A 15,206-nucleotide genomic window follows, 5' to 3' on the forward strand; every position below is an offset into this window, starting at 1 on the left:
CAATTGTAGGCAAATTACTAGAGTCAGTTATAGCTGAGATTATAAGAAGCCATCTCGATAAGCATAGCTTGATTAATGATACTCAGCATGGATTCACAAGAGGCCGGTCTTGTCTAACTAATTTATTAACTTTCTTCAGTAAAGCTTTTGAGGCTGTTGACCACGATAAAGAATTTGATATTATTTACTTAGATTTTAGTAAGGCATTTGATAGAGTTCCGCACCAAAGACTGTTGAAGAAAGTAGCAGCTCATGGCATTGGGGGAAGGGTGCTCTCGTGGATCGAATCATGGCTCACAGACAGGAAGCAAAGAGTGTCCATAAATGGGGTTAAATCCGAGTGGGGATCAGTAACAAGTGGCGTTCCACAGGGATCAGTCTTGGGCCCGTTGTTGTTTATAATATATATCAATGATCTTGATGAAGGAATTACTAGTGATATGAGCAAATTCGCCGATGACACGAAGATAGGTAGGATAATTGATTCAAACTACGTAGATGTTAGGGAACTTCAGGAGGATTTAGACAAACTCTACTCTTGGTCAGAAAAGTGGCAGATGCAGTTCAATGTAGATAAATGCAAGGTTCTGAAGCTCGGGAGTGTCCATAACCCTAGCACTTGTAAGATAAATAATGTAGAACTTAACCATACAGATTGCGAAAAGGACTTGGGGGTTATGGTAAGCAGCAACCTTAAACCAAGACAGCAATGCCTAAGCGTACGTAATAAGGCAAATAGATTACTGGGATTTATATCAAGAAGTGTAAGCAACAGAAGTCCAGAGGTCATACTGCAGCTTTATACATCATTAGTAAGGCCTCACCTAGATTATGCAGTTCAATTCTGGTCTCCATATTACAGAATGGACATAAATTCGTTAGAAAACATTCAGCGTAGGATGACTAAATTAATACATAGCATTAGAAATCTTCCTTATGAAGAAAGATTGAAGACTCTTAAGTTACATTCACTTGTTAGACGAAGAATGAGGGGAGACCTGATCGAAGTGTATAAGTGGAAGATAGGTATTAATAAAGGGGATATTAACAAGGTCTTGAGAATATCTCTCCAAGAGAGAACCCGCAGTAATGGATTTAAATTAGATAAGTTTAGATTTAGAAAGGACATAGGAAAGTATTGGTTTGGAAATAGGGTAGTAGATGAGTGGAACAGTCTACCTAGTTGGGTTATTGAGGCTAGGACTTTGGGTAGTTTCAAATTTAGGTTGGATAAATACATGAGTGGGATGAGTTGGATTTGAGTGGGACTTGCACATCAGAGCTTATTTCTTGGGTAGCATTGAAAATTGGGTAGGTCAAATGTTTGTTAGTGGGATGAATTGTAAAGGACCTGCCTAGTATGGGCCAACAGGCCTGCTGCAGTGTTCCTCCTTTCTTATGTTCTTATGTTCTTATGTTCTCTGTGCACCAAGGACGTTTAGTATCACATTGTGTACGAGTCAAGTGAGTCTGACTACGTCGACGCTCTAGCCCTTTCTCACTTTTTCTCTTTTGTTTACTTTTAAAGGTCTGGAAGCTATCATCATTTCCATCACCTGCAGAAACAGGTTCCTCTATGGCAGTTGCCATGTTTGCCAGTGATGATATCTCGTGTAACACTCACAACACAAGAATTCCTTGCTTATCTTCCCCTTATAGCTTATGCAAGAGTAAATATTTACTATAAAGTCAGAAGTCTAAAATAGATCATATGACACAAGTGTTCAAGATCAATAAACACTTCCAATTATACTTAACCCAAATTACTACTACTTAATACGATACACACCTTACTAAAAACACATTCAGAGACTTCTTGTATGTGTGTTAATAATATGGTACATATAATGATATAATGGATGGTACAGGCAAGGTCTTACACCTTATCACAAATTACAAAGATGAAAAGAGAGAGAGAGAGAGAGAGAGAGAGAGAGAGAGAGAGAGAGAGAGAGAGAGAGAGAGAGAGAGAGAGAGACAAAGTAGGTAATATTGATCATAAAATTAGAATTCTGACATACATCACATTAAACATGAGGTTCAAATTCAATGATAACTTCCACTTGAGTTAGTTCAGGCTACTGCCACCTAATGTACCTCACTGAAATAATAATATAGCAGACATCACAATGAATGCTGAAGACAACCTCTTACCCCAACCATACATTGTAAACAATATTACTAAAAAAAAAAAGAAAAAAAAACAAAAAAAAAAAAACAAAAAAAAAAAAAAAAAAAAAAAAAAAACTAATGTTACAATGACAATGAGATAAATCACTCTGGTTGACTTCCTTGGTCCATCCTGGGTAACTCACACGTTACTATGTTATACATGTATGCAAGCATAAGTGTGCAGCTGTAGATAGATTCAAAGTTTATTCTCTATAAGGATTACAATGCTGAGTTTACAGAAATTTGGTTATTGTTTGGTTTACATGTAGTAAAATAGTGATTACAGAGTGTACCACTAGAACGCTTAGCATGGCTAGGCATTTCGGGCAGACTTAGTTTTATTCTTAATTGTAAAATATTACAAATTATGAGGTAAGTTGGTATTATGGCTAAGTGACTAAATACTAGTTTGTGAGTTTAGCAATGTGAATGCTTTTGTTTTGGCACAGTACATAGTTTCAGTATTGGAGTATCACAGGATTCATTATTTTAAGACTGAGATTAATATTTCTGTTTATGGTCAAATGAGTGAGTGAGTGTAAGTGTGAACCACCAGGTGGTATTCGTGTAGTTAGTTGACGGGGTGTATCAGGGAGATAAGATGTTTTCTAATGGTAGTTTTGAAGGTGATGAATGTGTCTGCAGTTCTAGAGTTCTCAGGTAGGGTATTCCAGATTTTAGGGCCTTTGACATACATTGAATTTTTGTAAAGGTTTAGTCGGACACGGGGAATGTCGTAGAGATGTTTGTGTCTGGTGTTATGCCTGTGGGTTCTGTCACAACTATCAAGAAAGCGTTTTAGGTCAAGGTTGATATTAGAGTTTAAGGCCCTGTAGATGTAGATTGCACAGTAGTAAGTGTGGATGTACTGAACTGGGAGTAAGTTTAGATCTATGAAGAGTGGGGGGGTGTGTTGCCAGGGATGGGATTTAGTGATTATTCTTACTGCAGCTTTTTGTTGGGTTATTATTGGCTTTAGGTGTGTTGCTCCAGTTGATCCCCAAGCACAAATAGCATAGGTGAGGTATGGATAAATAAGTGAGTGGTATAGTGTGAGAAGGGCATTTTGCGGCACGTAGTATCGTATCTTGGAGAGGATCCCAACCGTTTTGGATACTTTTTTGGCTGTATGCTGGATATGGGTGCTGAAATTCAGGTTGTTGTCAAGGTATAAGCCTAGGAATTTTCCCCCATTATTTCTGGTAATTAGAGTGTTGTCAATCTTAATGTTAATTTGTGCATCTCCTGCTCTGCTACCAAACATAATATAGGTTTTGTCAGTGTTAAGCGTAAGTTTATTGGCTGTCATCCAAGTCGATATTTTAATCAGCTCCTCATTCACAATGGTGTTGAGGGTGGCAAGATTAGGGTGAGAGATGACATAAGTCGTGTCATCAGCAAAGAGAATGGGTTTCAGGTGTTGGGATACATTTGGAAGGTCATTGATGTATATGAGGAAGAGCAGGGGACCAAGGACACTTCCCTGCGGAACTCCAGTATCAAGTGGCCGTGTTGCTGATGCTGTGTCTTTAATGGTGACGTACTGATACCTATTAGTAATGTAAGATTTGAAATAAGCAAGCGCATGGCCTCTTATACCGTAGTGATCAAGTTTGTTGAGTAGGATGTCGTGGTCTACTGTGTCAAAAGCTTTTCTTAGGTCAATAAAAATTCCTAGTGGATATTCCTTATTTTCCAATGCTGTGTAAAGCAGATCTAGCATTTTTATGATTGCATCATTAGTGCTTTTATTTTTCCTGAATCCAAACTGGCAGGGGTTGAGTATGTTTTGTGCCGTTATAAATGAATACAGTCTCCTGTGCACGAGTTTCTCAAAGATATTGGATAGCAATGGTAAGTTAGATATTGGCCTATAGTTGTTTAAGTCTGTAGGGTCACCACCTTTATGTATTGGTGTAACCCTTGCCATCTTGAGTAGTTTCGGGAAGGTGCTAGTCTCTATTGACTTGTTAAAAAGTAATGAAATAGCATGCGAAAGGACATGGGCCGCTCGCTTGTACAGTAATGGTGGGACATGAGACAGATTCCCCGAGTTATTTTTAAGTGACTTTATGATCTCAATGACTTCCGTGGGCTCAGTTGGTGCAAGATAGAAGGAATTAGGGAAATTTCCATCTAGGTAGTCCCCGGCATGGGCATTGGTATGTGGGATTTTACTGGCGAGATTAGATCCTATGTTTGTGAAGAAGTCGTTTATCTTGTTAGCTGTGTCAGTGGGATGTAGTGGTGTTTCATTAGGTTTAGTTAGGACAATATTCTTGGTTTTTCTCAGTTTGTGGGTCCCTAGAATCTGAGAGAGTGTTTTCCAGGTCTTTTTTATATCTCCTCTAGTGTCTGTGAATCTACTGGAATAGTATAGTTGTTTGGCTTTTTTTATCACTTTGGTGAGAGCTGATGAATAGTGTTTAAGAGTATCTTTGTGTATTAAGCCCTGTCTATATTGCTTTTCATATTGGTGTTTCTTGTCAATGGATTTCAGAATGGTGCTGGTTAGCCATGGGCAACCAAGCCGTTTGTTTGTGATCTGTTTTGTTTTTATAAGACAATGTTTGTTGTATAGTCTAAGTAATTTGTTAAGAAAAATGTCTGTCCAGTCATCAATACCATTGGCCTTGGAGAATTCTGTAGGCCAATCAACAGTCTCTAGGTCAGCTGTGAGCTTCCTTACTGAGGCCTCGTCATGGAGTCTAAATGAGACTTTGTTGTATTCAAGTGGTGGTTTATTAATGTTTGTCAGGAGGAAGGTAGGGTAGTGGTCTGTAGTGCTATCTGTGATTATCCCTGATTTAAGGGGGGCTAGTATATTGGTCCATATGTGGTCTATTATGGTTGCACTTGTCTCAGTGAGCCTGGTTGGTTTAGTTATTGTTGGTATGAGAAGTGTGTTGTTCATATTGTTGATGAAATCAGTTACAGGCTGATCATCTAGTAAGCCAAGGTTGATGTTGAAGTCTCCAGCTAAGAGAAGGTGGTGCTTATTCATTTGTCTGTTTGTTATTAGTGACTTTAATTTCTCACTGAAATTTGGGATGTTTGTGTGAGGTATCCGGTAAATGGCACCGATTGTTACAGGCGTCTTAAGGTTTTTTACAGTAAAATTAGCAAAAATGTATTCCCCATATTCATCACTAAAGCAAGTGGTGCTAAGACAAGATAATTGGTTAGAGTAATAGATTGCAATACCACCCCCAATTTGGTTTGTTCTGCAGTTGTGAATTGCTGTGTATCCTGGTAGAGGGTAGATATCTATTGTGTCCTGCTTAAGCCAGGTCTCAGTAAGAATAATGCAGGAGAAGGGTGTCTTTAGTGATTCAAGGAGTGCTAGGAGGTCATCATAGTGTTTGCTTAAGGACCTGATGTTGTAGTTAAGTACTGATAGACTTTTAGCATTGTTTAGGATAGTGGTGGCTTGTGATGCTGTGTAATAAAGGCAGTTACTTTCCAATAGGTTTTGATTGGGTGTCAGATTATGGAGGTTTAGATCAGGGTCAACGTGATCAATCATCTTCTAGGTTTAAATTATGGTTATTTATATCCTGAGTTGTGTGTTGAGTTCTACTACTGATATCTGTAGTGGTAGGAAGTTTGGACAAGTATATAGCTAGAGTATTTTGGTCATGTAGGGTATAGTCACTACTACAGATAATGAAGTTGATGTTGTCTATGTGTTGTGTTGGAATGAACTAAAGTACAACTAGGTATAAACTAGTAATATAATAATACAAATTAAAAATAGAACAAGACTCTCACTTGTAATTGCACTAAGGTCTAATAATGACTTTTGTGGAGTCTATGTTTTGAGCTAGAGTGAGCTAAAGTACAATAGGTTTAATCTAATAATATAAAAGTACAAATTAAAAGTAGCACTAGTCTCTCACTAGTAATTGCACTATGGTCTAATATAGTGAATTTGGTATTGACTATGTCTTTAGGTAGAATGAGCTATGATGAACCAGTACCTAAACAATCTCACTTACACACGCGTTACTATGTATGACAAGTGTTACTAAGTGTACACTTTATCACTTAGAATACACTTGTGTTGATGTAAATATAGGTGAGAGTGGTACACCGACGGTCGTAATAAACACTCTCAACTTCTCAAGGTCACACACTAGGCCCAGCTTCTGGAGTTACCAGTGTTTTAGCTTAATATGTTTATTATGTGTCAGTGCGAGTCTGCAGTCATTAACTTGGTGTATCAGAAGTTAAACACTACAATCCGGTTGATCAAATAATCTAAAACAATTTACACAATGTATAACTAGAAGTATAACAATTGCAAATTGTTACTATTACAATTTTAACTAGGCGCTAAACCCACTAGATGAGATGGCAAGGAACATAGATGTTAACAGGCTGACTCTTGCTTAACACAGTTGAAAGGTAACCGAATTACTCAAGTAAGAAAGTATTCATGAAACTGAACATTATGCAGGAGTAAGCTTGTTCACAGTAAAAATACAAAGCATAAGTTACACTAGGGAGGCCAAGCCCATGATGACACTCTTCAGGTCACTTGTTCTAGCTAGGCTGGAATATTGCTGCACTCTAACAGCACCTTTCAAGGCAGGTGAAATTGCCGACCTAGAAAATGTACAGAGAACTTTCACGGCGCGCATAACGGAGATAAAACACCTCAATTACTGGGAGCGCTTGAGGTTTCTAAACCTGTATTCCCTGGAACGCAGGAGGGAGAGATACATGATTATATACACCTGGAAAATCCTAGAGGGAGGCCTGGTCACAGACCGGGCCGCGGGGGCGTTGACCCCCGAAACTCTCTCCAGGTAAACTCCAGGTAAACACACTCACACCACAGATGAACACTGCAATTTGAAATATTACTGGCAATTTAGCAGTAAAGTTTCAGTCTGAACGAGAAAATGTATTAGAAAACACAACAATGACACTAGGACAAGCAACTTAATTATGTAACCGTATTTAATAGTTCAGTTACACTGAACAGAGCATGTATTACACTGATTTATCAAATGTAAGGAGTCGCTACACTGAAGTACACTCTGAGCCTTTTAAAGTCTTAATACAGGCTTACAAATGACAATTAACTGTTGGGGAAAGCAGCACTTAACACTTTTAGCACAAGTATGACAGATGAATGTTCACTGTGTACAAGCCAATCACCACAAACTTACTATGTTTATAAGTGAACCTCTGGCATGTCCCACTTAAAATGTCAGTACTGCAATGCTCGTTAAATTGTTCTTAACTATGCCACTACAGGAAACACTGGTATGCCAGCAGCACTGTAGGACGTATACATAGACATGCTGGGCCTTAGGACAGCTATAACTGCAGGCTGCCTTAGCTTGTTCTGGCTAGCTTTTAGTGCTGCTTTCAAGCTTGCTTGACTGTGCTTGCTAAGCCCGTGTCAACCACCTGGATATTTGCTTGTAGCAGGCAGGTAGGCACACAGGAGACACATTCGTAAGATGAGTGGAGTGCGGCACAGAGGACTGACACAGGCACTCAAGTACTTATGTGGTCTGGCAAAAACCGCCTCTAGACCATAAGTAAATAGAGGCGAATGGCTGAGTTCCAAATCGAGGAAGGAGAAGGGACAAGGAAGGGATATTCACCTCGCTAGACACAGGCAATATGGGTGTAGTGGCCTGCGGGTCGCAGTGCGATTTTCAAGGTCATTCACTGGGCCCACAGTCGTCTCGAGAGTTACCAACCCTGTACTACTTGTTAATTACTCCAAACCTGCAGCACTTAACACATCTAGCACATGTGTCTTGGAATGACAGACAAATTTTCACTACCTAAGAACTAGTTCTCACAACATGTTAAGAGACCATACAATAAGTGTCTCACAACACGTTAAGAGACCATACAATAAGTGTCAGGGGCCCAAGACTGTTCAACTGCCTCCCAGCATACATAAGGGGGATTACCAACAGACCCCTGGCAGTCTTCAAGCTGGCACTGGACAAGCACCTAAAGTCGGTTCCTGATCAGCTGGGCTGTGGCTCGTACGTTGGTTTGCGTGCAGCCAGCAGTAACAGCCTGGTTGATCAGGCTCTGATCCACCAGGAGGCCTGGTCACAGACCGGGCCACGGGGGCGTTGACCCCCGGAACTCTCTCCAGGTAAACTCCAGGTACGGCCGGAACACTGTAGAACGTTCACAAAGGCATTCTGGGATTCAGAACTTGGCCTTCACTGGCTGGCTTGGAGCGCTGTTTGGCCTGGATCAGCTAAACTCGCCCTTATCCCATATGTAGATAATGGCGATGAGTTAAGGGATACCGGTGAATGGGAAAGTCGAGGAAGGGACATTCACCTCACTAGACACACGCAGTATGGGTATAAGTGGCATGCGGGTCTTATAGTGCCATTTTCAAGGTCACCCAGCAGGCCAGACATTCCTCACTCATTTTAAGCCTACGTAGGTACTGATGGTAGCACAATGTCCTAAGTCAGCGTAATCCACTCATGCAAATAGTTACAACAAATCTGCAGCACTTGCGGAACTCACATATTCGAGTACCAGCAGAGCAGCAAAATACACCTCTGCACTGCACGTTGATAGAGGCGAACGGCTGAGTTTAAAGGCGGAGAGTTGGGGATACAGGAGAACAGCAGGGGTAACTGAGCATGCACATTCGCCTTTCTTCACATAGTCAATGTGGGCGAAAGTCTCAGGCAGGTGATGCAGTGCCTCACTCAAGGTCACTGACTGAGGCAGACTTCTCAAGAGTTACCAAACACTGCAATACTCGTACAAATAGTTACTCCAAACTTGCAGAACTTCTAGCACACGTGTCTTGGAGTGAAAGACGAATTTTCAGTGTGTGGACACCTGGGTTACCAACTCACATAGGACTGCACACTCGTCATTATTCCTCAGGTTGGTAAAGCGATGAGTTGTGAGCATTTTGAGAGGCACGAGTAGCAGTGGACTAGCAAAATTCGCCTCTACACTGTATGTTGATAGAGGCGAAAGGCTGAGGTCAAATGAAAGGCAGAGGGGAAGCAGAGGCCTGTGAGGGCCTTTGCAAAAAGGAAAACTATTTCCAGTGTTTCACTAGGTATATCCTTAGTCACAGCTCGCACATAAGAGTTCTCACAACACTGAAGCTGTCTTCCAACAGTAGGAGTTTTAATGATGACTTATCAGTCGGGAGAAATGGGTAGGCCTGCGAATTAGTAGGTCCAGATCCCCAGCACACGTCTACACCCCTCAACCATTCAGCCGAGACTGCTCCGGTATGGTAAACATGAGGAAATTAAAACTTCATCAGAGTACAAAACAAATTATGACCACAAAATAGAGCGAAAAACCAACGTCAAAGACCTGGGAGTGATCATGTCAGAAGATCTCACCTTCAAGGACCATAACATTGTATCAATCGCATCTGCTAGAAAAATGACAGAATGGATAATGAGAACCTTCAAAACTAGGGATGCCAAGCCCATGATGACACTCTTCAGGTCGCTTGTTCTGTCTAGGCTGGAATATTGCTGCACACTAACAGCACCTTTCAAGGCAGGTGAAATTGCTGACCTAGAAAATGTACAGAGAACCTTCACAGCGCGCATAAAGGAGATAAAACACCTCAATTACTGGGAGCGCTTGAAGTTCCTGAACCTGTATTCCCTGGAACGCAGGCGGGAGAGATACATGATTATATACACCTGGAAAATCCTAGAGGGACTAGTACCGAACTTGCACACGAAAATCACTCAACGAAAGCAAAAGACTCGGCAGAGACTCGGGCCCGAGACTGTTCAACTGCCTCCCAGCATACATAAGGGGATTACCAATAGACCCCTGGCTGTCTTCAAGCAGGCACTGGACAAGCACCTAAAGTCGGTACCTGACCAGCCGGGCTGTGGCTCATACGTTGGATTGCGTGCAGCCAGCAGTAACAGCCTGGTTGATCAGGCTCTGATCCACCAGGAGGCCTGGTCACAGACCGGGCCGCGGGGGCGTTGACCCCCGGAACTCTCTCCAGGTAAACTCCAGGTAATAAAGCCAGTGGATGGAGAAACGTCTACAATAAAGATACCCAGATGTTGCACATGTGTCTAATTTTCATAAAAGTCAGGGTATTTTTCCGGAATGGTTGGTAATATGCCACTGTTTACCTGGAGAGAGTTCCGGGGGTCAACGCCCCCGCGGCCCGGTCTGTGACCAGGCCTCCTGGTGGATCAGAGCCTGATCAACCAGGCTGTTGCTGCTGGCTGCACGCAAACCAACGTACGAGCCACAGGCAGGCTGGTCAGGAACCGACTTTAGGTGCTTGTCCAGTGCCAGCTTGAAGACTGCCAGGGGTCTGTTGGTAATCCCCCTTATGTATGCTGGGAGGCAGTTGAACAGTCTCGGGCCCCTGACACTTATTGTATGGTCTCTTAACGTGCTAGTGACACCCCTGCTTTTCATTGGGGGGATGTTGCATCGTCTGCCAAGTCTTTTGCTTTCGTAGTGAGTGATTTTCGTGTGCAAGTTCGCTACTAGTCCCTCTAGGATTTTCCAGGTGTATATAATCATGTATCTCTCCCGCCTGCGTTCCAGGGAATACAGGTTTAGGAACCTCAAGCGCTCCCAGTAATTGAGGTGTTTTATCTCCGTTATGCGCACCGTGAAGGTTCTCTGTACATTTTCTAGGTCAGCAATTTCACCTGCCTTGAAAGGTGCTGTTAGTGTGCAGCAATATTCCAGCCTAGATAGAACAAGTGACCTGAAGAGTGTCATCATGGGCTTGGCCTCCCTAGTTTTGAAGGTTCTCATTATCCATCCTGTCATTTTTCTAGCAGATGCGATTGATACAATGTTATGGTCCTTGAAGGTGAGATCCTCCGACATGATCACTCCCAGGTCTTTGACGTTGGTGTTTCGCTCTATTTTGTGGCCAGAATTTGTTTTGTACTCTGATGAAGATTTAATTTCCTCGTGTTTACCATATCTGAGTAATTGAAATTTCTCATCGTTGAACTTCATATTGTTTTCTGCAGCCCACTGAAAGATTCGGTTGATGTCCGCCTGGAGCCTTGCACGATCATTCAAGCTGACCTGGTGGCGATTCAGCAGGCATTGTCACATGCCTTACGACAGTGACTCCGACCTGTCATACATGTTGACTCCACCTCTGCAATCAACGTACTCTCCCATCCCCAATCACAGAACAATGTTCACTTCATCACATCGATCCTGAGCATAATGACAGCCTTGGAAGTTTAGGGTAACAGATCGACATTGAACTGGATCCCCAGCCATGCTGGCATCCGGGGAAATGAGGCGGCAGATGATGCGGCCAAGGCAGCCACAGATTATCCTCGTGTTGGGATTACTTGTCCTCATCAATCTACGCCAGACCAAACTGGTGGCCGCCAGAGCAACGAAACTTACGGGGGAGGTCCTAGGTGATACTCCATCTCAACACCCCTCAAGGAAGGTTCCTTGATGTTGGTGAGGGGCTCTTGATTTAGGGAATTGGATATGTGCTCCAGTTCCCCGAATTAAGCCTGAATGCCTTCCACATCCCCCCCCCAGGCGCTGTATAATCCTCCGGGTTTAGCGTTTCCCCCTTGATTATAATAATAATCCATCTCAACAGTGCTACCGAGCATCGACTCAGTGAGAACCCCCTCCATATGGCAGAAGCTGGCCCAGAGCGCAGTGTACCGCCATCCATCGGCTTCGTTTGGGCTTTCCCACAGCCAAAATGATGGTAGACAAGGCAGAGGAGATGTGCCAGCACGTTGTCCAGTGCCCCCCAACACACTATCTCCTGGAGTGCGAAGTTACTGAGACACTCCGCAGGCAACTAGTACTGATGTCCCCTCCCGAAGAAGACCCAGAGAGGACTGCGGCTACCCTAAGTACCATGGAGTCAACGCCCCAGACAAGCTGTTGCCCGTGATAACGACATATCCTCCTCCTCGCTAGTGTGTCCACAGTTAGGAGTGTATGTGTGCATATGCATATCTCTGAATAAGCATATATACGTGTGTAATACGTGTCTGCACTCTGAAGGACGGGTGTTAATGTTGCAGTTTTATAACTAGTGTAGGCATGCCTCTGGCAAGACAGTGATGGAGTAAATGATGAAAGTTTTTCTTTTTCGGGCAACCTTGCCTTGGTGGGAAATGGGCGATGTGTTAATAAAAAAATAACGTGTATAATGCGTCCAGCATGCACATGTATATGATCCAATGTTCATATTACATACGGCGTTGTTGTTTATGAGACGCACCAGATGAACTGTCCGGAACAGTGCTTGGAGCAGCACACATTGCAACATTGCAGAAACCTTTCTCCTTCGGGAGCCAGAGACGGGTCATCGCAAGATTAAGACCCGTGCCAGGACCCCGGTCTTGGCGAACATTATACATACTTGAACCTCCCAAAGATACAGTACTTGTAACCCAGCCGGAGCCGGGCGGTAGTGACATCCATGAGTGCTTATTTTGTTGGATGCACCGTAGACATGTGGCTCCTCTTGCATGATAGAATAATAGGTAGACTGACTGGTGTCACTCTCCCTCAGTCTCAAGTCAGTGAAACTCTTTTCGTATTATTGTTCTCAAACTGCTAACAGCCCAAGATTGTAATTTACTCCCTCTTTGATGGTATATGACTGACTTTGCCAGTTCATCAGTTCTATCACGTAACTGAAGCCCTATGTGTGTGTGTGTGGAATAGGTAATTCTCACGCAATAGTAATTCCCGCTTTGCAGGAATGAAACCTTTGAAGTTGCCGTAGTTACTGAACCCATAGTGGAATACTTGGCGATATTCTAATTGTCCTACTGAAGTCTCCCAGCTCAGGCTGACACATTTCATTACCATACGTAAGAAAAAATATAGGAAATCTATCCTTTGAGAATGAAACTCTTATACAACATATGGAAATCTTTATTAACGAAACGTTTCGCCACTATGTGACTTCATTAGCCCAATACAAAGAAGAACGGTATAAAGAAAGGGGGGTTCTGAGGTAAACAGTTCCTCAGCCTGGAATCCATGTGTTCATTCCATCAATCTTGAAGAATGTACAGCATGTACATATATATTGTAGTCAGGTGAGTCAAAGGAGGAGCAGGGAGAGTCACAGTGGAACCATCCACTAGTGCAGAGGTCGGGGAATCAGGGTAAATTACCCCAAATGGGATAAAATTGAAAATCTCTGGGGTAATGAAGGCTCAAACAAAAAAAAAATGAACAAAAAAATATTTAATAAGCAAGGCAAATTATGAAAGTTACATTTAAAACAAAAATTAGTTTCTTAGTAAAGTTCAAAGTCTAATTTGTAGGGACCAGTTCTTAAGTTGGCAATAAAGTAAAACGGGTAAGGATTCCAGCAGGTGATAACATCGCAAGTGTCAGCATTGACTCGGGAGCTGGCATGACAACCGCAAGCCCCATTGTCAACACCACCATTCAGTTCAATTCAATTCAATTTGGCCTAATGTTTTCTCCTGCTATTAATAACTGTCTCTGCTTGCAGTTAATAGAAGTTAGTAGGTTTAAAACTATCGACGACCAAGTTAAGCTAGTGTTCTGTCACTTTTATTAGGTGTGTATATTTAATATTTATTTATATTTTATACATATTTATTAGAATTTATGATGCAATTTATGGATATTTGTAAGTGTTTATACAGTAATATAAATGTTTGCCAGTTTTCTATTATTTTTTAATTCTATTTTTCGTGATTTCTGTATCCCCGTTTTTCAGTCATTTTCACTTTTCCCTTCAAATGACATCAAACAGGAAAACGACACACCAGGAAGACTTCCTCAGTTATGGCCTCACAGAAATAGAATTTGAATGCTCCTTATGTTTTCCGGATTCTGAGGACTTTTCAAGTGCACATATTGGCTTTGGGTTAATACCCAAGCACACTGTTGGTGCTCCCACAGTGCAACTATCACACAGGATAAGATCACAGCACACTGTGGGTGTTCCCACAGTGTAACTATCACACAGGATAAGATCACAGCACACTGTGGGTGTTCCCACAGTGTAACTATCACACAGGATAAGATCACAGTACACTGTGGGTGTTCCCACAGTGTAACTATCACACAGGATAAGATCACAGTACACTGTGGGTGTTCCCACAGTGTAACTATCACACAGGATAAGATCACAGTACACTGTGGGTGTTCCCACAGTGTAACTATCACACAGGATAAGATCACAGTACACTGTGGGTGTTCCCACAGTGTAACTATCACACAGGATAAGAACACAGTACACTGTGGGTGCTCCCACAGTGTAACTATCACACAGGATAAGATCACAGTACACTGTGGGTGTTCCCACAGTGTAACTATCACACAGGATAAGATCACAGTACACTGTGGGTGCTCCCACAGTGTAACTATCACACAGGATAAGAACACAGTACACTGTGGGTGTTCCCACAGTATAACTATCACACAGGATAAGATCACAGTACACTGTGGGTGTTCCCACAGTGTAACTATCACACAGGATAAGAACACAGTACACTGTGGGTGCTCCCACAGTGTAACTATCACACAGGATAAGATCACAGTACACTGTGGGTGTTCCCACAGTGTAACTATCACACAGGATAAGAACACAGTACACTGTGGGTGCTCCCACAGTGTAACTATCACACAGAATAAGAACACAACACACTGTGTGTGTTCCCACAGTGTAACTATCACACAGAATAAGAACACAACACACTGTGTGTGTTCCCACAGTGTAACTATCACACAGGATAAGAACACAGTACACTGTGGGTGTTCCCACAGTGCAACTATCACACAGAATAAGAACACAACACACTGTGTGTGTTCCCACAGTGTAACTATCACACAGGATAAGAACACAGTACACTGTGGGTGTTCCCACAGTGCAACTATCACACAGAATAAGAACACAACACACTGTGGGTGTTCCCACAGTGTAACTATCACACAGAATAAGAACACAACACACTGTGGGTGTTCCCACAGTGTAACTATCACACAGGATAAGATCACAGTACACTGTGGCTGTTCCCACA

The sequence above is a fragment of the Cherax quadricarinatus genome, chromosome 6 (assembly GCF_038502225.1).
Source record: "Cherax quadricarinatus isolate ZL_2023a chromosome 6, ASM3850222v1, whole genome shotgun sequence".
Taxonomy (NCBI): Eukaryota; Metazoa; Arthropoda; class Malacostraca; order Decapoda; family Parastacidae; genus Cherax; species Cherax quadricarinatus.